A 25,192-nucleotide genomic window follows, 5' to 3' on the forward strand; every position below is an offset into this window, starting at 1 on the left:
TGGTTTTTTTTTTTTTTTTTTGCCTTCAGCAAGCACATTAGCTGGCCATGATTCTTTACATGGGGGTGTTGACCCCAAACTTCATTCCTCAAGTATCTGGATCATTAGTAGTCCTGCCTAGTTTGGGTTGTTGTAGTTTCCTGTTGACCTTAATCACAGGGCAAAGTAACATTGAAAGACACTCCAGACATACTTTTCATTACCTCCTTTGTGCAGTAGCAGTTCAGTTTCTCCATTGATAGACAAGCTCAATCACCGCAGCCAGCACAGTAGCTACCTTCTTTACTTGGTTAAGAGGCATGAGGAGTCTAAAGTGCCTGGGCAGCAGTCTTAGGTTCCAGTTCAACAGAATCATTGTTGGGTCTCCTATGGAAGCATTCCTCCATTTGGAACTAAGACCTCAGGGCCAAAAGAGGATAATGTAATGGGAACAGGAAACAAAAACAGTAATAATAAGTGGTACAACTCCCAAACCCATCCTTTAATTTCTGGACCCATGAATTCTGGCTCTGAGACAAGCAGCACCGTGTATTAGATGCTGATTCAGAGCATAAATAGCCTTCTGGAGAACCTTGCCCCAACCCTGTGAGATAATGTCTCCCAGTTGGTGCTATAACTAAATCTTCAGAAGGTCATTCTACAAAACCAGCTGTGTCAGGATCATGAACAGTGATGATAAAAACTGTGGATCCCATGAGTATGCACCCACTGCTGCAAGTTTTGTTTGTTTACTTTGTGTGTGTGTGTGTGTGTGTGTGTGTGTGTGTGTGTGAAGTGAATTCCTTGATTAGAAACAATACTGTGTGGAATAACTTGACAGTGGATAAAACATTCTGTAAGTACATGGACAGGATGTTAGTTTTGGCAGCAGCATTGTGTGTAAGGAAGACAAATCTATATTCAGAATAAGTGTCTATTCCAGTAGAAAAAGAGTCTGTCCCTTCCATGATGGAAGTGGTCCAAAGCAATCAACTTGCCATCAGGTAGCTGACTGATCATTTTGGGGAATAATGCCATATCAGGGACTTAGTGTTAGTCTCTGCTGTTGGCCAATTGGGCACCAGGGGTAGCTGTAGCCAGATTGGCCTTGGTGAGTAGAAGAATATTTTGCTGAGTCCGTGCATAACCTCTATCCCTGCCATCACGGTCTCGTATTTCATGAGCATGTTGGATGATGACAGGGATGACTAGAGAAAAAGGTTGACTGGTATTCACAGAATGGGTGAATTGAGTATTAAAATCCTCCTCTGCTAAGGTTATTCTTTGGTGAGTATTCACAGGGGCACAAATATCTTCATATTTCTTATCTATTCAGAAAAGTCAGTCCACATACTTCTTACTCAGATCTTTGTCAACAGTTTTCCAATCATGTTCCCAAGTACCTGACCATCCAACCAACATTGGTCATAGCCCATGAATCAGTATATACTTGCACATCTGGCCATTTATCTTTTTAAGGAAAGTAAGTAGGTGCACTGCTCAAATTCTGCCATTAGAGGATTTCCCTTCATAACTGTCCTTCAGGGATGTCCCAGAAAGGGATTGTAGAGCTTTAGTTGTCCACTTTCGGGTGGTGCCTGTAAATCATATAGAACCATCTGTAAATCAGATGTGCGTCTTCACTCCCTCTGTCATCTGATCATGGGAAGTTCCTCATGTGGCTATAAGTGCAGGAAGGGAGAGAAGGCAGTGTAGCAGAAGGAGGGATCATGTGCATTCATGCCACTTGTTCTTGTAACTTGTGCTTTCAGGGCCTGCTCATTCCTCATCACATATATACCATCTCCATGGAGTGTTGCTGTACACACCCCACTTTATGGTCTAGGGTTAAGTGGTCAGTCTCTACTAAGGTCCAATAGCAGGTCAAGAGCCCTTTCTAAAAGGAGAGTTATTTGCAAAGGATGTCATGGTTTTGTTTTCAAATCATAGGGATCTGCTCTGCAAGTCACCTATAGGGACCTGCCAAAGATTCCAAATACCATTCAATAAGAATGCCACTAAAATTCAAGCACTATTGGATCTCATGGATCATATGGCCCAAGATACAGAGCAGGTTGTTTAACAGCTTGGACCTGTTGTAGCACCATCTCTTATTCTGGGCACCACTTAAAACTAACAACTTTTTAGATATTTCAGTAAATAGGCCAGAGTAACACACCCAAATGACGAATATGTTGCCTCCAAAATTCAGAGAGGCCTACTAGGCACTGTGGCTGTTTTGTTTTGTTTTGTTTGTTGTTTTTTGTTTTAGGTTGTAGGAGGTGCCTATACTTCCTCCAAGGGATATCTTGACATGCCCCACACCAGTAGACCTCTAGAAATTTCATTGAAGTAGGGACCTGTGAATTTTGTCAGACTTACTTCGCACCCCTGGCATACAAGTATCTTACCAGTAACTACTACTACCAATACTTAATGACTAAGTTGCTACTTTTTGCTCGATAAATTCAATCAGCATAAGTCAGTCAATGTAATGGACCAGTGTTATATCTTGTAAAAATAAAAGATGATCAAGATTCCTGTGAACTAAATTATGACATAGGGCTAGAGAATTGATATACTGTTGATGTAGGACAGTGATGGTATATTATTGCCTTGCCTGCTGAAAACAAACTGTTTCTGGTTGGGTTTATTGACAGGGAAAGAGAGAGAAAAAAAAGGCATTTTCTAGATCAATAACTAAATACCAGATACCAAGGAATGTGTTAATTTCCTCCAACAATGAAAACACATCTGACACATCAGCTTCAATCGGAGTCATCACCTGTTTAAATTTAGGATAATCTACTGTCATTTTTCAAGATCCATCTGTCTTCTACACAGGCCAAATAGGGAAGTTGAATGGGACAGTGGTGGGAATCACCACCCCTGCATCCTTCAAGGCCTTGATAGTGGCACTAATCTCTGCAGTCCCTCCATGAGTGCATGTAGGATTACTTCTGATTTATGATTTTCCTAGGTAGGTCAATTCTCTTGGCTTCCACTTAGCCTTTCTCACTCCATAGCCCTCACTCATAGGTCAGGGCACCTATGTGGACCTTCTGCTAGCTGTGGAGTGTATCTTTTTTAATAATGCATTTGGGAACTGAGGAAATAACCACAGGATGGGTTTGAGGTCTCACTGGGCCCACTGTGAAATGAACCTGAGCTAAAACTCTATTGATCATCTGACCTCCTTAAGCCCTTACTCTGGCTAGTAAACCACAATGATATTTTTGGTCTCTCAGAATTAGAGTCAATTCAGAACCAGTGTCTGTCTAGTAGTCCCCAAGAGGTCTGATCATTTCCTTTTCCCCAGTGCACAGTTACTATGGTAAAATATTGTAGGTCCCTTTAGGAAAGACCAGGAGAAAGATTGACAGTTTAAATTTTGGCAGTGTACTAGGTCATTCCTCAAGGGGACCCATCCTCTCTTTCATTTAAGGGGTTCTGGTTCTGTAAACTGGATCAAGTCTGGGAATTGATCGAGGGATGATGACTCTCTTTTTATGATTCAAGCTAGACTGTTGTTCACTTGACCTAGAACTTTTCTGTTTCTACAAATTAAATAAGAATTGGGGCACCTGGGTGGCTCAGTCGTTAAGCGTCTGCCTTCGGCTCAGGTCATGATCCCAGAGTCCTGGGATCGAGCCCCGCGTCGGGCTCCCTGCTCGGCGGGAAGCCTGCTTCTCCTTCTCCCACTCCCCCTGCTTGTGGTTCCCTCTCTCGCTGTGTCTCTCTCTATCAAATAAATAAAATCTTTAAAAAAAAAAAGAATTTAATTGGCTTCATACCTATTTCACTTCTAGGACCACCAAGATCAGTTAGTGAATGCCATAGGTCTACATGAGTCAGACTTTTCTGATTGCTATTTTGATTCTCCTATTAGGGTAACCAGTCCCAACTTTCCTTTGGTGGTTGAGTGCTGCCACTTAGTCCCCACCACCCAGGAATAGATTACTCCCATTGCACTTAAGTTTCTCAGTTAAGTGGCTTTGGTTCCTACTACTGTAAGGTCTGGCTTGGAGAAAAGCAATCACAAAGACCTTCAAGAATGTTGGGGCTCCCATCACAAATTTATTTCTCACAGTATTAGTGGAATCTATGTTTTCTGGGCCCTCCTAATGTGGGTGAGTAGGTTTTAAATGAAAAAATCCGCTCTAACATCCCAATCCCCTTAAGGCTTTGAATCCCTTCTTCTATATTAAACGAAGCCAGGTTGGGCATTTCCAGTTTGCTCACTATAGGCCACATTTTGGCCTATGTTTCAGGCAACCGACCAACTAAACTGTGACAGCTGTTTCTGACTCCTTGAGCTGCAGTATTAAATGCAGGATCTCTGCTTAGTAAGTCCGTATCTATAAGTTTGGCATGATTTAATTTTATCTGACTTTCACTGTTGTCTGGTACTCTTACTATCCATTCCCACACTTGTTTCTTGGATTTCTCTGTATAAATTAGAAATTCAGATAATTCTTTCATAGTGTAATGTATCTGCACATGGGTCACACTGCACCTTACCTTTAGGGGCCTGCTGGGACTTGTATCTCCTTATAGGTCTAGAAGGAAAGAAGAGTGCTGGGGGTGGATCTTGAGAAGAATCAACATTGTCTTGCATGGCTACCCCCTCAGGGGAGGCTATGGAAGTTTCCTCAGGTGATGTGGATGGAGGTGGAAAGACTAATACTGCTGGAAATCCAGAGGCCTCTTCCACTGGCAAAGAAAAATCAGAATTTAGGGACTTAATGCCTACAGCTTCATCCAGGTCTTCCTGTATGTCACCATCCTGATTTACAAGATGCCATTTTTTCCCAATCAATACCCTCATTTTAAAAGTAAACACCCCTGCCAAGTTGAGAGTTCAACTTGCATCGTAATTCACCCAGAGGATGAGATTCTCTATTTAGTTTTCAGCAATCTCAGTCCTGCAGCTTCATGAGATAAGGACATCTTTAGGTCATTTTTTATGCTACTTGAGTTGGGAATTCAAATTCCTGAGCTCATATTTGCTTCTGGTAAGTGGTAGATTAGGAGTATCCAATATAGGTATTTTGCATATCTCTGTGACTAGTTCATATAGTGGAGTGCTAGTGCTCTCTTTACTACAGAAAATAATCACTATTGTCTTTACATCTTTAAAGACAATTTTAAAAAAAAAAATCTAATCACTTTAGCCAATTCCAGAAACCTTAAAACCAACTCAGGAAACTCATCCTAAAAGTTCAGTGCCTGTAGAACCACTCTCAGTACCAAAAGTTATATTAGAGTTCTCTAGAGAAGCAGAACCACTGCACTTCATACATAAAAATAAAACTCCCATCATGGTGGTTTTAAAACTTGACCACTAATTTCTTGAAACATTCTTGAACATGAATGAGTTTGCCACTGCTTTGACTCACAGCGAACTGCAGAAATGACTTTGAGGTCTAAAAGGGCATGCAGATTCTACGTTGTTTGCCAGAACTTTGAGTCATTAGGAAAGACCTTCAAGTACTCTACTACTGCCATTCTGAAGATACTTTATGTAAACTCCCTGCCAATAATCCCAGCTAATCCCAGCTTTCTGTCCAATTCTGTAAAGGTCTCAAACATAACAATAAAGAAACTATCTTGGAAGTGGATATTGCAGCACCATTTCACTGACTCCCATACAAATCAGCTTATCACCAGCCATTCCACATAGGTCTTCTTAGCTTAGTTACAAGACATGAAGAAGCAGAGCCAAGACATTCTTTCTGTGTCCTGTCTAAATCCCCAACTCAAAGAATCCAAAATGATCATAAAATGTTTGTTTTACACCACTAAGGTTAGAGTTGTTTGTTATGTAGCTGTAATAACTTGGAATTAAATTTGTTACTTGGGTGTGAACTGCTCCATAACAAAAATCTAAAATACATGAATTCAGGTTTGTAACCATGTGGCAGGCAAAATATGGTAGATTTTCTTTGGGTTTGTTTTTAATTCAGATATAATTGACATATAACATTATATTAGTTTCAGATGTACAACATAACTATTCAATATTTGCATTTGTATATATTGCAAGATTATCACCATCGTAAGTCTAGTAAACATCCATCACCACACAAGAACTTTTTTTTCTTGCAATGAGAAGTTTAAAATCTACTCTTAACAACTTTCAAACATACAAGACAGTATTGTTATCTGTATTTACCACACTGTATATTACATCCCTAAGACTTATTTATTTTATATCTGGAAGTTTGTGCCTTTTGACCATGTTCATCCATTTTGCCCACCATCCACCTCCCACCTCTTTTTAGATTCCACAAATAAGTGACATGGTATTCTATCTCTCTTTTGTAATGTAACTTTGCCACTTTTCTATCAAGATACAGATTTTGTTTTTCAACCTTCTTGAATCTGAACCAGCTTGTGATTGCTGTGACCAATCAATGGTAGAAGTGACATGCAGTAGTTTTGGAACTAGTGCCTGGTTTGCCCAATAGTTTTAGCTTTCTACTTTTTGAAATTGTTATTCTTAGAACATTCCATTTCAGAACACAGATGTCATGTCGAGAGCCCCACCACATGGAGATGCCCTGTCATGAGTTCCATTAAACAATCCCATCCAATGGTAAATATCAATTACCAACTTCTCCAGCAAACCATTTGGCTTGTCCAGACCACTCAAGCATTTAGGGGACTCCAGTCCCAGATGCAATTTTTTTGTAACAGCGTGAGAAATCCAAGCAAGTACCACCAGCTGTGCCCAGTCAACCCCCCAGCATCTTTAGTGATGATAATAAATTGTCATTTAAAACATTAAGTTTAATGTGGTTTGTTGTGCAGAGAGTTGGCTACCACTGCTGCCAAGGGCCCAGAGAACAGAGCATAAAGCCACAGAAGATTATATTCCACGGACTTACTTGGCTTGGTTGTAAACTTATTTTAGAGCAATGATTCATGTATTCCTTCTATTTTCTTCATTTTTGAATGGCAATGCCTATTCTATGTCTGCCCCACCATTATATTTTGAATGCTAGCAACTTGCTTTCTAGTTTTAAAACCCACAGAGGAAGAGAAATCTTGCTTTAGGATGAGTTATACCCAGAGGCTCCCCCATGCATGATTTAGATGAAGATATTTGGAATATTTTCAGTTGATGATATTTAGATATAATTTTAGACTTAGAATTAATGCTGGAATAGGTTAAGACTTTGGGACATGTTGACATGAAGTGAATTTATTTTGAATGTGGGACGGATGTGAATTGCAGAGGATCAGGGGGCATACTATAGGAGGTTGAATAGTGTTCTCCAAAAATTCATGTCTACCTGTAACCTCAGAATTTGATCTTAATTTGGAAATAGTATATTATCAGATGTAATTAGTTAAGATGAGATCATACTAGATTAGGGGCCTTAAATCCAATAACTGGTGTCCTTATAACAAGAGGAGAGAACCATGTAAAGATAGAAACAGAGTTTGGAAGGCAGTCACAAGCTAAAGAATGCCAAGGATCTCTGGGAGTCCCCAGAAGCTAGGGAGAGGAACAGAAAAATTCTTCCCTGGAGTCTTCAGAGAGCCCATTGCCCTGTCAATACCTTAATTTCAGACCTCTGCACCCAGAATTATACAAAAATAAATGTCTATTATTTTAAGCCACCTAGTTTGTGGTCATATGTTATTAGCAGTCCTAAGGGAGTATATAGAACCTTATAAGATTTGAGAAAAATTATTTACCATGCTATTTTCACTAATTTCAGAGTCAAAAAATGAGAATAATACAAAAAAGTAACGAAAGTGGGGTGCCTGGGTGGCTCAGCCAGTTAAGCGTCTGCCTTTGGCTTAGGTCATGATCCCAGGGTCCTGGGATTGAGCCCCACGTCTGGATCCCTGCTCAGTGGGGAGTCTGCTTCTCCCTCTACCCCTCCTCCTGCTCATGTTCTCTTTCTCTCTCAAATAAATAAATAAAATATTTTTAAAAAGGTAATGAAAGAGTATATTCTTGCTTTCAAGGCAGAAGATACCCCCTAAATGTTGAGGTGATAGTTATATACTAGTTACATATTTTCAGGTACCAGAAGTTATATCCTTCCTTGTACAGGAAGAACATGTACAACAGAGGCTTTTGCAGGTATAGAACTTTGACATAAGTTGCATGCATGTTCTGTTTCACACTCTCCTGGAAAGATGGCTATTCAATTCTTCATATTTACGGGGTCCACTGGTAGTAGTCCTGAATTTGAATTTTGGGAATGACTCAGTAAGTAAACCCATCAATTTTTAAATAATACATACCTAAAAGCAATCTCACTCTTAAAATTTTGAATGGATTTTTTTTGTCTGTATTCAAATTGGCATAATCAAATTTTAGCAAATTTTATCAAATATATATTTAATCCATACATGTTTTGCAAACAATGAATCATGGAACACTACATCAAAAACTAATGATGTAATGTATGGTGATTAACATAACATAATAAAAAATAAATTAATTAAAAAATGAAAAAAAATGTTTTCTACACCAAAAACAAAAACAAAAAACAAACCCTTTTTACAAAGTAGCCATGTTAGTTAACTCCTGTTATAATATTGCTTATTAACAAATTATTGAAAATTCACCGATAGCCAATAATAAGCCTTTATCCTCTTTTATCCTATTTTTTGTAGCTCTCCAGGTCATCTAGCGGGGTTCTCCTTCAAGTCATATATCTACAGGTTAGCTGTAATTTTTATGAACTGAGCTGGCCTCAACTGGGCTCACCTGGCCTCAGCTCTAGGCTTCAGAGATTGGATAGTGGCTGTCTGGGGTGTTTCTTTCACATTTCAATAGCAGAAGCATGGGATTACTAAATCCACACATCCACACTTACTTTATGCAGATGCTTTCCCCTCATTGGCTAAAGCAAGTTTTGTGGCTTAGCTGAAATTATGGTTTTGGAAAGTAGAAGTGTCCTCCACTCACCATGAAACTGCAAATGTGTGGCTTATTGTACTATGAAAGGGAAATGAATTAGGAATAAAATTCAAACCACAATATTATTTATAAGTGGAGACCAGGCCACCAAGAGGTCTTATTTTGAGACCCTTAGTTACGAATCTAAATACCACACATTTTTCAGATCCTATCAACACAATTATCATCAGCATGGTAGATAATTAGCACATTTTGCAAAATTGTGCAGATTCAGAGTTGACAATGAAAAAAAAGCTATAGCTGTTCCAGACAAGTGACAATATATTGTGTCTGGCTGTGTGGTGGCATTGTGTTTTGTCAACTTAACTAATTTGAAGCTATATTTTTAGAATTCATTTCCCTGAATATTTCTGAAGTATGGTTTATGATATGGAAAAATTGAGCTAGATTTGGAGGAAGACGTGAAGCAGCAGCTATTTTTATGGTATTCACCTTTTCTGAGATACATGTTTTTGCTGGCTTATTTCCTTGACAATGGCATCACCCAGATTGTAGCTCTAGCTCCCATGGATTTTCTCTTTCAGCTTTTCTGAGTTCTGGGCTAGGCAGTCGTGCTGCTCTGTGGTGCAGGGTGCAATATGGGTCAATAGCATCATTGACATTGTAGGTGGTCAGGGGAAATGGAATGTTGTATTGGTAAATACTTAGAAGTTGGTTTTCCAGAAAATAAAATCACTAATTGGAAGAATTTGCCAATTTTCATGTTGAAAATTGTCTCATCATGGCCTATTTCAATATCAGTGTGATATTAACTGTGTCAACAAATTCTTAAAATTTAACATTTGCCTCTCATGAGCCAGTTCCATAATTCCACCAGACATACATGAGTTCCAGTTTTTCCTTTGACATCCTGTTTTGTCCTTGAAGTTTCCATATTGTTTGGGTTCCCATCTTTCTTTGTAGATTCCAGTGTTGCATGCTCCTTGCCATTCGCATCATGACTCCCAACCTGGCTTAACTATGGTGACTTAAACTGCAATATGGTATACAAAGGCAACAGTCTTTTAGAGACTTCTCCACTAGCTCCTATAAGTGCATAAGATTTAATATCTATAATAAATCCTTTCTTTCTATATAACTGACTCAGCTTATTTGATCAATCCATACTAATATCTAGTGTATATGTTTCTTCCATGCAGATAAAACATCTGCCAAACTAATAACTATATATCAGGAGATAGAGGCCATATTAATTTATAAGAATTCCATATCTGAAATAGCAGCTATAGCTGGAGTCACTGATTTATTGAATTTTGAAAATCTTTACTTTCTGAATGTTTCAAGTAGCTATGCAGGAATATACATGGTAGAGAGTGAGTCAATGTCTTCTATTTAACCCCCACAACCGATACTTTAAATTAAAGCTAGAATTATCCTAAGGGCTGAATATATCTTTTTGTACTATGTACCCAAGAATGGAAGGAAAAAATGTATAGCTAAAGGATTTCATTGTGATATCAAGCTATGTCTGTCATCTGATCCCTATAATGCATCATTCTGCTTTAAGGATAACAGTGGTATCCATATTTCTTAAAGATTCAAGTAAGGTCAGAAGTAATATCCAATATTCCCTAAAAAGATTTAGGTATTTTGCTTTCCTCAAAAGTGCAGTTACCTAACCACAAAAGACCCCAGGATAGCCAAAACAATTTTGAGAAAGAAAAACAAAGCTGGAGGTATCACAATTCCAGTTTTCAAAATAAACTACAAAACTGTAATAATTAAAACAATATGCTACTGACATAAAAACAGACACGTAGGTCAATGGAAAAAAATAGAAAGCCCAGAAATAAATCCATGCTTATATGGTCAATTAATCTGTGACAAAGGAGACAAGAATATACAATGGGGAAAAGACTGTCTTCAACAAAAGGTACTTGGAAAACTGGACAGCTACATGTAAAAGAATAACTTTGGACCATTTTTCTACATTGTAAACAAAAATAAACTCAAAATAGATTAAAGACCTAAATGTAGACCATAAAACTCCTAGAAGAAACATAGGCAGTAATTTCTTTGACATCAGCAATAGAAACTGTTTCCTAAGATGTATCTCCTCAGGCAAGGAAACTAAAGCAAAGTTAAACTGTTAGGACTAAATCTAAATAAAAGCTTTTGCACAACAAACCATCAACAAAACAAAAAGACAACTTAGTGAATAGGAGAAGATACTTGCAAATGATATAGTGATAAGAGATTAATATCTAAAATATATAAAGAACTTTGACAACCCAACACCAAAAAACACACAAATAATCTGATTAAAAATGGGCAGAGGATCTGAGTAGACATTTTTCCAAAGAAGACATACAAATGGTCAACAGACATATGAAAAGATGCTTAACATCACTAATCATCAAGGGAATGCAAATCAAAACCACAATGAGATACCACCTGCCAGAATGGCTAAAATAAAAAAGATAAGAAATGACAAGTGGGGGCGCCTAGGTGGCTCAGTTGGTTGGGCGACTGCCTTCGGCTCGGGTCATGATCCTGGAGTCCCTGGATCGAGTCCCGCATCGGGCTCCCTGCTCGGCGAGGAGCCTGCTTCTCCCTCTAACCCTCCCCCCTCTCATGTACTCTCTCTCTCTCTCATTCTCACTCTCTCAAATAAATAAATAAATCTTAAAAAAAAAATGACAAGTGTTGTCAAGGATGTGGAGAAGCAGGAACTCTCATGCACTATTGGTGGGAATGCAAATTAGTGCAGCTGCTGTGGAAAACAGTATGGGAGTTCCTCAAAAAAATAAAATTGGGCGCCTGGGTGGCTCAGTCGTTAAGCGTCTGCCTTCGGCTCAGGTCATGATCCCGGGGTCCTGGGATCGAGTCCCACATCGGGCTCCCTGCTCTGCGGGAAGCCTGCTTCTCCCTCTCCCGCTCCCCCTGCTTGTGTTCCCTCTCTCGCTGTGTCTCTCTCTGTCAAATAAATAAACAAAATCTTAAAAAAATAAATAAATAAAAATAAAATTACCATAAGATGCAGTAATTCCACTACTGGGTATTCAGCCAAAGAAAATAAAAACACCTACCTGGAAAGATATATGCATCCCTATGTTTATTGCAGCACTATTTACAATAGCCAAGGTATGGAAGCAACTCAAGTGTCCATCCATAGATGAATGGATAAAGACAATGTAGTGTATATATACAATGGAATATTACTCAGCCATAAAAAAGAATGAGATCTTGCCATTTGCAGCATGGATGGACCTAGAGGGTATATGCTAAGTGAAATAAGTCAGCGAAAGACCGATACTATATAATTTCACTCATGTGGAATTTAAGAACCAAAACAAACAAGGGGGGGAGAAAGACACAAACAAAAAAAGACTTAAATACAGACAACAAAATGGTGGTTGCCATAAGGGGTGTGTATGGGGGGGGGATGGGTAAGCTAAAGAGGATAAAGAGTACAATTATTTCGATGAGCACTGAGTAATGTATAGACTTTTTGAATCATTGTATTAATTATCTTGTATGCCTGAAACTAATGTAAAAAAAAAAAATGCAGTTACCTGGGTTAATGACCATAAGATACTTTTGACAAATTTAAGAAAATATTTCAAAATATGCACTTGTGATTTTACAGAAGGGGCCTTTTATTTTTTTTTTTTTTAAGATTTATTTATTTATTTGAGAGAGCAAGAATGAGAGAGAGAGAGTACATGAGAGGGGGGAGGGTTAGAGGGAGAAGCAGGCTCCTCGCCGAGCAGGGAGCCCGATGCGGGACTCGATCCAGGGACTCCAGGATCATGTCCTGAGCCGAAGGCAGTCGCTCAACCAACTGAGCCACCCAGGCACCCAGAAGGGGCCTTTTCATAGGTACTTATTGGTCTATGAAGTAAGCCTGAAAATTGTAATTGGAATGATCTCATATAGTGTCTCAAATCAGAGCTATGTTCACAAAAATACTTTTCTTTCAACTTTCAATGGGGATAGAGGACTTATACAAATTATTTATACATATCTAGAGATTTCTGCTATTTGGAACATTTTTGTAGCTATGATTACCATGTAGTTCCAGCTGCCTATTAAAATGGCTCAATTTTCTTTCAGTGATTACATAATTCTACCTCATCACTATGCTACACACATACTGAGATCAAGAGCTTGTGGTAATTGCATAGTAATAAACAGGGTTGGGCCCTAAAAGGCCTTCTTAGTTTTATCTAGCAAGGAAGGAACAGGTTTATGAACTGTGGAGGAGAAGAAAGCAGGAATTCAGAGGTCTCTAAGTCTCATGAATATTCCAAGGTACCCTCCGGTTGCATTTCACACATTCTTAAGCCCATTCTAGAACATGAACTGGAATCTCACTCTTTTACTGCACATCGCTAAATCATTAACATATCCCTGACCATCTGTTCTTAGCATCCATTCTCTGGTAACAATTTCTGTATGATTAGGATCAATTGCAAGTAACAATAATTATACTGCCTACTGTAAGCAAAAAGGAATTTTTTTTTTAATTATGTGAATTATGTCACAGAATTTAAAGGAAAAATTAGCCATTTTTAAATAGGAAATGAGCTAGGTAGCAGAATTTAATGCATATTCTCTTTAGGATACCATTGTAGAAATGGATTCCTAATTTTTTTTTTTTTTCCAGGCCTGTATACCTTACTACTGATTAAATTTAAGGGATAAGAGATTCTAGTTAGCTTGGCTTTGTGAGGTGTACATAATTTGGTGGAGAGGAGGGTTATCTGCCAGCTTGATTAATGGTTCAATAAGGAATATATACAATGAGAATATGGATATTCTCAAACCAAGGTGGGGATACTACTAGAAGCAGAAAAATGGATGCTGAATGGATAAAAACAAAGCTTGTCTACTACATAACCTAAAAATGGATCATAAAAAGAGCAGAATATTAGGAATAAGGGAACAAAGTTGGTATACATTGTTCTAATTACTAGATATATGGTATCAAGACACTTAACTTCCCTGAGCTTCAGTGTTTTTTATTTTTATTTTTAAAGTGAGATGGTTAGAATAGTTGATCTTTAAAGATAATTTGCATTCTAAATTTCAATGATTTTTTTCATTTTTAATAAATCATATGATGGTAATATGACTCAACCATTATTAATTACTTCTCAACCTCAGTAAATATATCTGGCCATGATTCTCCAGATATGTACATACTCTTCTTACATATGAATGTGCTTACTCTCTTTCATGGCTGATTCACTGAGAAAAGAGTGAATGTCAGTCCTAGGAAAGTATTTAAGTAGTTGAAAGTGTTTTTAGTAACACTTATAAATCTACTTTTGATGTTCTTCACTTTCTCAGGCTCTTCCTCTCCAGATACTGGTCAATATGCCCTGCTAGAAAAGAGAAGTTCTCACATCCAGTATCTACATTTTGTCATTTTTATAGCTGTATTTTTTCAGATCGCTGATTAATGACTAATGAGCAAGTAATTCTGTATACTGTATTTTGATTCAGTGATCATCTATGTCTTCCTGAATTTTTTTTCCTATTATACACACTGGCAAACTACAGTCATGTTTCCAGGCAATATTGTTAGCAAAATTGTGGTTTAGATTTTGTTAAAACAATGTACTTAACATGATATTTGGAAGATGGGAAAGAAGAAAGCATTATTCTTCTCTGGCTTGAAGGGTAGGTATGTGGACTGATGACAGCCCTGAAGTTTGTAGTAGTTCCCAGTAAAGCTCCTACAGATGGACAGTTCTGCTGCTTAGCTGCTAAAGGCAGTTAGTAGATCAGTGATGACAATTTATTGTGCTCTGTTACTTTTTAATATTTCAAACACAGGATTCCCTAAACTAGAAGATTATGCTCTTTTAAAATGTTCTTTTGATAATAGATCTGAAGGTCTTTATCTAGATTCAAAAATTATTGACAAAAGCTAGGGGAGAGGACCCTGTATGTCTATATCAGAGACTCTCTAGGGTCAGGAAATCTTGCTTCTTTTGATAATATGAATAGATAAAACAAGATTCTCTCCTTTTCCAACACTAAATATTTGCCAAACGTTTTTTGGTTGTTTCTTGACAGTCTCCTAATCTTGCTTCCAAAATATAATCCACCTATATACCCTTTAGACTTTAAATTTAGGTTTAGATCAAAGACCTGCTTTTTCCTCCAGGAACAATTTATTTTAATGACTTTATTACAACAATCCAGAAGGGAACATTTGAACCACTTTACTCTGTAAACTTCTCTTCAGTTCTTCCTGAGCTTATGTGTTTGAACTTGGCTGGTCTTTGCTCCTCTTCCTCCTCCCCTGCCTCCACTTTCTATAGAAATAGCTATTTTTACATGCAGTTTTTCTTTGTATTTCAGTGCTAAACTCAGTATACCTTTAATAAAATCCATATTTTGGCCTTCAAGTTCTCTCATATAAAATTCAGAGGGAAGTATAAAACTATTCCTTTGTGAATCATTAAAATGACTCTGATATATTCACTAAATAGAGGAGTCAAGCATCTATTAAGATTTTGATCTGTTTTCACAATCTTGTAATCCCTGTTTACAAATTGATTGTTTCATGAATAAAAATTTTTATTAGTCATGGTTGAATAGAACAGGCTATATTTTTTCTTAAGGAAAGAATAGATAAATATATATATTTTTTAATTTAGTCATGTAAATATTTGGATATTTTATGCCATCATTTATTATGGGTATTTTAGCAAATTTTATGACAAATTCACTTACTAGTTTTCCAAGACTCTAATTCATGATTTGACTGCTTAATCTCCAAGGAAAGGGCAAATTTCATAAGTTTATCAAACAGCTATTTATTAATACTTCATTTAGGATTCTGTGGAATATCAACAGATGTGTATTACCAGGATTCATTAAAGCTCTGGGTATACACATTTCCATTACTTCAACATGGCCCCAGTGTGGCACATCAGCCCACAGACTGACATAAGTTTTGGAATGCTAGCTACTCATTGAAAGATCTATCAGCTTAGTCTTATTTAGTGTGAACTCATGGAACTATAGATAAACTTAACATGTTAAATATCAAAGTTAATAGTTTTCAGTTATGATAAAATGATTATATAATTATATGTCCTGTGTGTGTGTCTGTGCATGGAGAGAGAGTGAGAGGGAGATCAAACAACCTGGTTTGAATGAACTGAGAAGTGGAAATAATTTAAAGCCTCAGTTGGACGGAAACTCAAGGTTTAAAAATCTTGTAAATATAAAATCCTGTTTAAGTACCAACATTGCTAACAACACAAAACAACTATGTTGAGGATGACTTTTATTTTCTTTGAACTTAACTTGACTTTTGATGGTGGCCATAGAGTATAACATATATAACCCCTAATTCATATCATTTATTCATATATCATTCATACATATATGCAGTCATTGTTTTACTCTTCCTATTGGCAATATGGGTCTTTCTTTTATTCTCTTCTTTATTCAGTCTAAGATGGGATTTTTAAAATATGATTTTTCATTTTATTACAAGTATTATTTCATTGTTAACTGTTAATTCATCACTTTAATATATTGCTTATTTTATACATTTTAAAGTATTTCTAGTGGAGTTAGATTCCAATCAGGTAGTAAAAACAATGGTCATGGGGAGCCTGGGTGGCTCAGTCGGTTAAGCATCTGCCTCCCAGGGTCCTGGGATGGAGCACCACCTCGGCCTCCCAGCTCAGCGGGGAATCTGCTTCTCCCTCTAATTCTGTTCTGCTCATGCTCCCTCTCACTCTCCCTTTCTCTCAAATAAATAAATAAAATCTTTTTAAAAATAAAATAAAAATAATGGTCAGTATTACTTTGTATTTGTCTGATTCCCATAATTTAGCCAGCCAGTTTACCTACAGTATACGATATATATTCACTATGGACTGTGGAAGAATATTTACAGAAATAATTGAAGGTGTAATATGTTCCTTTTTTGTCTTAATATGTTTTATAATATCATTTATTTTTTAAGTTTTTCTTTTATTGAGCTAAGTGTTTCAATTACTGGTAAAAATGAATAATTATAAAACATCATTATTGCTTCCTCCACTTCCTGTATTTATTTTGTTTTAAACTATTTAGTCTTCTAAAGAAGGTACTCTGTCTTTCACATAAAGGAATCCCTATTAGGTTAGTAATCATGTCTATTTGAATTAGACCTTTAAATGGTCATACTTGCTTTTGTTATTTCAGGATTAGATTATTACAATCCTCTACTGGCTTCTGGCCCAGGAGGAACCTGCATAAACTCCCCCTGGTACAGGATGTTGCTGCCAGATTCTTTTTGCAAAAAGCATCAGTCTGAATATATTTTCATGTTCCTTTCTGTTTGTTGTCTAAATTATAGGTTAGGCAATATATTAATTTTAAAATGACTCCTTTTCCTTGAAGCTTTTTAGTGACATTGGCTCACTGAGTATTAGTAAGTTTTTGGTTTCTTTTTAAGTACTCTTAAGCAAATGTTTTGTTAACCTGAGTGTTAGTTTATAATTATTCCATAATAAAGCCTTGTAAAGGTGTTCTGCACCTTCATTTATATAATACCCTCAATAAATGTGTGTTTCGGTATTCCAAGTATTTATAAAGTTATATGTCAACAAAGTTATATCTTAACCTTCTGTAAATATGAAAAAAATAATTTAAAAATTGTTTCAAGATTATTTCTGTTGCATTTACAAATTGCTTTCTAAATTGTCAGAAATCATGCTACAGAAAACTTTGACTACAATACTATTACATATTGCAATATATATTCTGTACTTGAGTGTTACGTTTAATGGAGGAAAAAAGATCAAATTATCTGATTTTCATTTGGGAACTGATTCATTTCTGTTAGCAAAACATGCTTCCGGTAAGCTCAATACTCTTCAGAAAAAGCATACATACACACACACACACACACACACACACACACACACACCCAATATACACACTAAAGTTTACAAAGATATATAAGGTGGTTTGGGAGCCATAATATCATTTATAATTTAAGAAAGTAGATATAAAATTTATACAATTTGCAAAATAAACCAATTTATTATGTGGTCTATGTAAATACTATACACATAATATACCGTAAGGAAAGGGAAAGATGAGGTCAGTAAAAATTATATGTAGGATTTGACTGATTCTTAGAAGATGAGAAATTTTTATAGGCTAAATCAGCAGTGAGTGAAAGGTAATTCAGAATGAAGAAATAATGACATGCATAAAGGCACAGAGGAAGAAATATCTAGGAAATATGAAGTCACATAGTTTGACAGGAATGTATGTTTGGGGGAAGGGAAATAGTAAGGGTAAAGAAAAGGGTAAGGGTAAAGAAAAAAATAGATTTATTTAAAAAAATAGAAAAATAGTAAAAGTAGTAATAAATAGTAAAAAAAAAGAAAAATAGTAAAAGCCCTCAAACCCTTGATTAAAGAAATTAAGAGAAAGTTTTGAATAGGGTGGTGGTGTGATTAATATGAGGCTGAAAAGATTAAATTAATGATGCCATTATTATGTCATTACAAATAAGTAATGGTGAAGGCATGTGTTAAAACCAAGAATAAAAATCAAACAGCAATAGTCTATACATTTAGAGGTGCATATTCTTTGAGGGATCCTAATGCACATATGTTAAGTTTTTCACAAGTTTATGGTAAATAAAAATTAGTTACACCATTTTTTTTTAGATGAGTGAACTGTGCATCAGAAACCTTAAGTAATGTGCCCACCTTCACTTCCCTTAATAGATATAAGTACCAACAGTCAAATTCAGGTCCCACTAACTTATTAGTCCAAATGATGTCTATGAAATCATTCTTACCTAGACTATAAAAGATATGTAATAAATTCCTATACTTTCTCTAGGAAACTATTATTTTGCCTATTTTAAAGTATTTTTGTTATTTTAATAAAATGGGCTTTATGCCATGTTACTATTTTTAAGTCCTCGGTGGGTTGAGGGGTTGGAATCCAGGCTACTGAAGAACATATGAACACTTAAGGTCTAGGTACAGCCCAAGGTATTCAAAATATTTATCAATTCTTTTTTTTAAATAAATGCTAATCTCATTATTCTGTGTCTTAAAAAGACTTACAAACATATATCTACCATCATAGAATACGATTTTATAAAAATTACTTTCATCCATTAACATACCTATAAAATGTTCCTGTTAAAATTTGCTTTTTTAGAACCCAGACCTAATTATTTATATGAAAGGATTGTTCTATCTTTTAAATAGCAGCCACAAATATGTCACTGAATTGGGGAGTAACAGTTCTACATAATTTATAGACTGAAGCTTGAGGATGTGTTGCAGTGTAAATCTTGTTCAGCAGGACTAATGAGATATTGACCGCTTCCTCCTTGCTACACAGTGCCTTTATTTTGTACCCTACACTGATGATAATGCATAGCAATTGGGGATTTTTATCCTTGACAAGGTGGAAATGGCAAATCCTCACAGAGAGAAAACTCTGTGCTTGGTGGCCATATCAACCCAGTATTTACATAACAAAGAATACTACTGTTGCATAATAATTTGAGAACACATTACATATGAATAAACACAATTGTTTCTAATAAATTGTGAATGCATTTACTTACTTAAAAATGTGAACTAAAATTAACAAATTACTAAAATGTAAAAATCATTCTCAGTGTTTAAATAATGTTGGCTAATGTTAATTTTATAGCTCTTCATTTTTTAGTGAAGAACAAGTTCCATTTCATAGGAAATTATTTCTCTGTTTAAATTATAGTATAATTAAAGATAGTTTTAAACAAGGAATTTTGTAGTATCAGATTTTGTTTTCTGTTCACATACTAGTAGCAAAATTTTAAAGAGAACGAACAGTTAACTCACATCTGAATAAAGCTTCATTAATTTATGTTCTACCATAATATTTTCATTAATCTAGTTTCTTAAAAAAAATACTTTCAGAACAACTAAGGACTTCTCAGTCAGTTGCTGTCCATGCTATCCACTTTCACCCTAATCAGGATTTTGCTTAAATTTAAAATTTTTACTTTATTGAAAGATAAAAGTACATATTTGTTGCAGTAAAAATATGACTATGAGAGACAGATATAACTTTTTTCCATAAAATTATTACTATTCAAACTGAGCAGTAATTTTAGAATATTATCATATAAACTAATTTGTATGGTTATTCCTTATGAAAATTTTCCATTCTTTATCCAGGTTATTTATAAGGCATTCAACTTTATAAATCCAGCTAGTCCAGAAGCCAGTTTTTGAAAATTCACTGTGTGGTGTTTATGAGGGAGAGGGAGTAATAATAAAACTCACTGCATTGGAATTTTATGACTAGAGTTTACTTTATTCCCCCTTAGTTTTGTATAAAAAAGAAACCATTTTAATAATAAGGAAATAAAATGGCATGGGAAATATTTAACATACCTGAGAGAATATTCAAGTATCTCATTCTTATTAATGTACAAATTAAATGTTAATGAAGCTTATTTATTTGTTAAAAAAGGACCTAGTGGACCTCTACTTGGTAGCACTTTGTTAGCAGTTGTTTGGAATAGATCATCACTATTATAATCTATTCATTGTCTAAAAAATTCTATGATTAAAAATAAAACAATACTTCTGAGATTGAAAAAAAAATTCTATGAATCAGTTTACATTTTCAGTCAGACAGGGTGACCCATGTTCTGATTTGGAGTTTTTAGCCTACTATAAGGAGATGGCTGAGGAGGCAAGTTTTTATTATGAATATAATTGTCAATCACTGGAAATGTATAAGAGCCATAAAAATGTATGGCAGTATGGAATTGCATTCTAATATTTTTGCAGAAATAAGTGTACTGAATGTAAGTTAAAGACACTGTAGATTAAACAGTTATTAAATAGTAACAATGGTTAAAGACATTTTAACAGTTAACATTGTGTCCTTGTGTAAGGCAACACAGTGGGTGAAACACATAAAAGAACATTTCTTTCCTATAAGAAATGTATATAGTCCTTTCCCTTTACTCTCCCATAGCCTTGTGGTTTTTTTGTTTTTTTTTATTTTTTTATTGTTATGTTAATCCCCATACATTACATGATTAGTTTTAGATGTAGTGTTCCATGATTCATTGTTTGTGCATAACACCCAGTGCTCCATGCAGAACGTGCCCTCCTTAATACCCATCACCAGGCTAACCCATCCTCCCCCCCTCCCCTCTAGAACTCTCAGTTTGTTTTTCAGAGTCCATCATCTCTCATGGTTTGTCTACCCCTCCAATTTCCCCCCTTCATTCTTCCCCTCCTGCTATTGTCTTCTTTTTTTTTTTTTTCTTAACATATATTGCATTATTTGTTTCATAGGTACAGATCTGAGAGTCAACAGTCTTGCACACTTCACAGCGCTTACCAGAGCACATACCCTCCCCAGTGTCTATCACCCAGTCACCCCATCCCTCCCACCCCACCCCCCACTCCAGCAACCCTCAGTTTGTTTCCTGAGATTAAGAATTACTCATATCAGTGAGGTCATATGATACATGTCTTTCTCTGATTTACTTATTTCGCTCAGCATAATACCCTCCAGTTCCATCCACGTCGTTGCAAATGGCAAGATCTCATTCCTTTTGATGGCTGCATAATATTCCATTGTATATATATACCACATCTTCTTTATCCATTCAATTGGGATCCCAGAAGAAGAAGAAAGAGAGAGAGGGGCAGAAGGTATAATGGAGCAAATTATAGCAGAGAACTTCCCTAATTTGGGGAAGGAAACAGGCATCAAAATCCAGGAAGCACAGGGCGCCTGGGTGGCTCAGTTGGTTAAGCGACTGCCTTCGGCTCAGGTCATGATCCTGGAGTCCCGGGATCGAGTCCCACATCGGGCTCCCTGCTCGGCAGGGAGTCTGCTTCTCCCTCTGCCCTCTTCCCTCTCGTGCTCTCTGTCTCTCATTCTCTCTCTCTCAAATAAATAAATAAAATCTTTAAAAAAAAAAAAATCCAGGAAGCACAGAGAACCCCTCTCAAAATCAATAAAAATAGGTCAACAGCCTGACATCTAATAGTAAAACTTACTAGTCTCAGAGATAAAGAGAAAATCCTGAAAGCAGCTCAGGAGAAGAGATAGTAACCTACAATGGTAGAAACATTAGATTGGCAACAGACCTATCCACAGAGACCTGGCAGGCCAGAAAGGACTGGCAGGATATATTCAGAGCACTAAGTGAGAAAAATATGCAGCCAAGAATACTATATCCAGCTAGGCTGTCATTGAAAATTGAAGGAGAGATAAAAAGCTTCCAGGACAAACAAAAACTAAAGGAATTTGCAAACACGAAACCAGCCCTACAAGAAATCTTGAAAAGAGTCCTCTAAGCAAAGAGAGAACCTAAAAGTAACATAGACCAGAAAGGAACACAGACAATATACAGTAACAGTCACCTTACAGGCAATACAATGGCACTAAATTCATATCTTTCAATAGTTACCCTGAATGTAAATGGGCTAAATGCCCAAATCAAAAGACACAGGCTATCAGATTAGATAGCCTTGTGTTTTTGTTTGTTTCTTGGTTGGTTGGGTTGGGTTGGGTTGGGTTGGATTGTTTGTTTTTAAGTTTTTATTTAAATTCCTGTTAGTTAACATACAGTGTAATATTAGTTTCAGGTGTAGAATTTAGTGATTCAACACTTACATACAATACCCAGTGCTTATCACAACAAGTACACTCCTTAATCCCATCACCTATTTAACCCATCCCCCCTCCCACCTCCCCTCCAGTAACCATCTGTTTGTTCTCTGTAGTTAAGTCTATTTCTTGGTTTGCCTCTCTTCCCCGCCACCCCCACCACCCATGTCTGGTTGTTTTATTTCTTAAATTCCACATATGAGTGAAATTATATAGTATTTGTATTTCTCTGACTGACTTATTTCACTTAGGATGATACTCTCTAGCTCCATCCATATCATTGCAAATGGCAAGATTTCATTCTTTTTGGTGGCTGAGTAATAATCCACTATTATATCACCTCTTTTTTATCCATTTGTCAGTTGATGGACATTTGGGCTCTTTCCATAATTTGACTATTGTTGATAATGCTGCTATAAACATTGGAGTGCATGTATCCCTGCAAATTGGTATTTTTGTATACTTTGGGTAAAGACCTAGTAGTGCAATTGCTGGATCATAGGGTAGTTCTATTTTTAACTTTTTGAGGACCCTCCATTTCTAGAGTGGTTACACCAGTTTGCATTCCCACCAACAGTGCAACAGGGTTCCCCTTTCTCTGCATTCTTGCCAACACCTGGTGTTTCTTGTGTGGTTAATTCTAGCCATTCTGATAGGTATGAGGTGGTATCTCATCCTAGTTTCGATTTGTATTTCCCTGGTGATGAATGAGGTTGAGCATCTGTTCATGTGTCTGTTGGCCATCTGGATGTCTTCTTTGGAAGAATGTCTGTTTATCTTCTGCCTATTTTTTAACTCGATTATTTGTTTTTTAGGTGTTGAGTTTGATAAGTTCTTTATAGATTTTGGATAGCCGTTTATCAGATATGTAATTTGCAAATATCCTCTCCCATTTCATAGGTTGCCTTTTAGTTTTGTTGATTGTTTCCCTTGTTGTGCAGAAGCTTTTTATTTTGTTGAGCCCAGTAGTTTATTTTCACTTTTTCCCTTGCCTGAGGAAATATATCTAGTAAGAAGTTGCCACAGCTGATGTCAAAGAGGTTACTGCCTATCTTCTCCTCTAAGATTTTAATCATTTCCTGTCTCAGATTTAGGTCTTTAATTCATTTTGAATTTATTTTTGCATATGGTGTAGGAAAGTTGTCCAGTTTCATTCTTTTGTGTGTTGCTATCCAGTTTTCCCTACACCATTTGTTGAAAAGTCTGTCTTTTTTTCCATTGGATATTCTATTCTGCTTTGTCAAAGATTAATTGACCCTACAGTTGTGGGTCCATTTCTGGGTGTTCTCTTCTGTTCTGTTGATCTATGTGTTTATTTATGTGTCAGTACCATACTGTCTTGATTACTACAGCTTTGTAATATAGCTTAAGTCCAGAATTGTGATGCCTCAAGCTTTGCTTTGCTTTTTCAGGATTTCTTTGGCTATTTGGGGTCTTTTTTGGTCCCATACAAATGTTAGGATTGTTTGTTCTTGGTCTGTGAAAAATGCTGGTGGTATTTTGATAGGGATTGCTTTAAATGTGTACATTGCTTTGGGTATTATAGACATTTTAACAATATTTGCCCTTCCAATCCATAAGCATGAAATGTTTTTCCATTTCTTTGTGTCATCTTCAATTTCTTTCATCAGTGTTTTATATCTTTTAAAGTACAGATCTTTTACCTCTTGGTTAAGTTTATTACTAGGTATCTTATTGGTTTTGGTGCAGTTGTAAATGGGATCAATTCCTTGATTTCTCTTTCTGCTGCTTCATTACTGGTGTATAAAAATGCAACAGATTTCTGTACATTGATTTTGTATCCTACAACTTTATTAAATTCCTGTATCAGTTCTGGCAGTTTTTTTGGTGGAGTCTTTAGGGTTTTCTATATAGAGGATCATGTCATCTACAGATACTGAAAGTTTGACTTCTTCCTTGCTCATTTGAATACCTCTTATTTATTTTTGTTGTCTGATTGCTGTGGCTAGGACTTCAAGTACTATGTTAAATAACTGTGGTGAAAGTTAGCCTCATGTTTTGATATATTTCAGTATGGAGCCATCTTACAGAGCTGAAGAGCTAGGGAATAGAAGTCAAGTATTTATGATCAGGGCTGTCCTCTAGCCCCAGGATATAAAAGAGAAAACTAGAGAAACTACTTAAATTTTTCAGCTGTTTTAGGACAATGTTGAGAATGGGAGTTAATAGGGAACATTAGGGAAGAAAATATTTTTCTTTTCTCCCTGCCAAGAAACTTTGGCCCCTCTGTGGAATACTTTTGGAATATTTACCTCTTTGCTCAATATCACCTCCTCAGTCATCTCTTTAAAATTCTTTCTTGACTAGTTGTTCTCCATTACTCTCTCCTGCTTGCTTTCTCTTGACCAAGATGGCCTTCACACTAACCTCAGCTTGACTGAATGTTAGACAGGCTTCTTCCTCATTCTAGCCCCAGACCTCTCTTTTCTTAAAATATTTTATTTAGAAGACATATAATTGTGAATTTTTTCTGTGCTCCTTTGAGATTCATGTTAGTCTTTTTGAAAAAGTCTCTTGAAAACTTACAACCCAGGAATATCTTGCTCACACACATAGGAGACATCCCTTTCAAGAAAGATAGTACTTCTATCTCTCAGTCCCTGTGAAGTTGATAGGAGCCTA

At 36.3% G+C, this 25,192-nt stretch overlaps 1 pseudogene; it reads right to left on the reverse strand.

The window, feature by feature from the left end:
- Window positions 1–400: 400 nt before the first annotated feature.
- LOC118009664 lies at window positions 401–4,807 on the reverse strand (annotated as a pseudogene).
- Window positions 4,808–25,192: the final 20,385 nt, after the last annotated feature.

The sequence above is a fragment of the Mirounga leonina genome, unplaced genomic scaffold (genome assembly GCF_011800145.1).
Source record: "Mirounga leonina isolate KUSES-001 unplaced genomic scaffold, KU_Mleo_1.0 Mir_127, whole genome shotgun sequence".
Classification (NCBI taxonomy): Eukaryota; Metazoa; Chordata; class Mammalia; order Carnivora; family Phocidae; genus Mirounga; species Mirounga leonina.